This window comes from Aplysia californica, unplaced genomic scaffold (assembly GCF_000002075.1).
Source record: "Aplysia californica isolate F4 #8 unplaced genomic scaffold, AplCal3.0 scaffold00451, whole genome shotgun sequence".
In the NCBI taxonomy this organism is placed as follows: domain Eukaryota; kingdom Metazoa; phylum Mollusca; class Gastropoda; order Aplysiida; family Aplysiidae; genus Aplysia; species Aplysia californica.
The window spans coordinates 102,816-105,198 of record NW_004797721.1 but is presented as its reverse complement, the minus strand read 5'-3'; positions in this window follow the sequence as shown (position 1 = coordinate 105,198).

The window sequence follows — 2,383 nt, the reverse complement described above, 5'->3', positions numbered from 1 at the left end:
CCAACAACATTTCTAAGTTCACCTTACTAAACACTATCAACACCTTCATTACCTGAAAAGAATTTTCTAAGTTCAACTCACTAAACACTACTAACGTCTTCCTTACCTATAAAATTTCTAAGTTCAACTCACTAACCACTACCAACGCATTCGTTCTCAATAAAAAATGTCAAGATTCAGCTCACTAAAAACTACCAACAGTTTCATTACCAATAACATGTCTAAGTTCAACTCACTAAACACTACTAACGCTTTCTTTAACAATAAAACTTTCTAAGATCAACTCACTAAATACTACCAACGCCTTCTTTACCAATAAAACTTTCAAAGTTCAATGCACTAAACACTACCAACGCCTCCATTCTCAATAACATTTCTTAGTTCAGCTCACTAAACACTACTAACGCTTTCGTTACCTATAAAATTTCTAAGTTCGAGTCCAACTCGCTAACCAACACCAACACCTCCATTTCCAATAAAACTTTCAGAGCTCAACCCAAGAGCCCAAACACTATCAACACCTTCTTTACCTATAAAATTTCTAAGTTCAACTCACTACACACTACCAATGTCTTCTTTAGCAATAAAGCTTTCAAAGTTCAGCTCAGTAAACGCTAGCAAAACCCTCTTTACCTAAACAAAACTTTCTAAGTTCAGCTTACTAAACACTACCAAAACCTGCTTTACCAATAACACTTTCTAAGTTCAACTCACTAAACACGACCAACGGCTTCTTTGCCTATAAGATTTCTACGACCAACTCACTAAACGCTATCAACACCTTCTTTATCTTTAAATTTCTAAGCTCAAGTCACTAAACACTACCAAAGCCTCCTTTACCAATAAACTTTCTAAGTTCAGCTCACTAAACACTACCAACACCCTTTATTACCTATTACATTTCTAAGTTCAGCTCACTAAACACTACCAATGCCTTCTCTAGCAATAAAACTTTCTAAGTTCAACCCACTAAACACTGCCAATGCCTTCTCTAGCAATAACACTTTCTAAGTTCAACCCACTAAACACTGCTAACTCCTTCTTTACCTATAACATTTCTAAGCTCAACTCACTAAACTCCACCAATGCCTTCTTTACCAATAAACTTTCTAAATTCAACTCACTAAAAACTACCAACAGTTTCCTTACCAATAACATTTCTAAGCTCAGCTCACTAAACATTACCAACGCCTTCTTTAACAATACAACGTTCTAAGTTCAACTCACTAAACGCTACCAACGCCTTCTTCAACAATTAAACTTTCTTAGTTTACCTCACTAAACATTACTAAAGCCCTTATTTCTAACAAAAGTTCAACTCACTCCACTCAACCATCTCCTTTACTAGAAAAAAATCGTTTTAAACCAATGTATTAAGCTTAACATCTATATGTTTACTTCCAACACACCATGTGCTCACACACGTCACCAACACACACTAGGGAATTTAAAGATCAACAAAAAACTCGTGGGGCAGGATCACATAAAACAAAAAACATACCATCTTTTTTCCCGGGCGCCTGGGCTGCTTTTCCAACATATCACCAAAAAAACCAACAACCACACGGGATACCTCGAACATTACCACTTCCCTTCTAAACCCACAACATCAACATTTTCTACTCAATCTAAAACAACGCAACTTTTTGTTTCCCCCCGTAAATCACATACACATACAACACTACCATACACCACCTCGACCCAAAAACACTACCCAAAACCAGCTCCATTTAGAACACTACCCAAAACCACCTCGATTTTAGATCATTACCCAAAACAGGGAGTTTTTTAAAAATCATTACCTAAAACGGGCAGTTTTTTAAATCATTACCTAAAACGGGCAGTTTTTTAAATCATTACCTAAAACGGGGGTGATTTTTCCCCTCTCTATCTACTAACAGGCACACACTACGCCCCTTCACAAAGTAATAATTTATTGTTTTTATACAACCAAACAGCCATGTGTATATGGTCGCTTTTAAGCACAAGAGGCTATCAAGAAAAATGTTTTGAGAAAATCGAAGATAACGTTTTTGGACCCTTGTTCAGTTTGTTTAAAAGACAAGGAGAGTTTTCTCTATAACCAAACAAATATACACACCGATGAAACCAAACTTCTGCTATAGGTAGGGCAATGCCCACTTTTGGAGTAGGTCAAATCTGGGTTAGTATGTTTATCCTTAAAAGCGACCAAATCCTCTCAACGGTTCCACGTCTGGGCGATGCGATGACACTCCATATCCTGCAGCCACGAGATAAACATCACGACATCAGTGTGTGTGTGTGTGTGTGTGTGTATATATATATGTGTGTGTATGTGTGTGTGTGTGTGTGTGTGTGTGTGTATATATGTGTGTGTATGTGTGTGTGTGTATATGAGTGA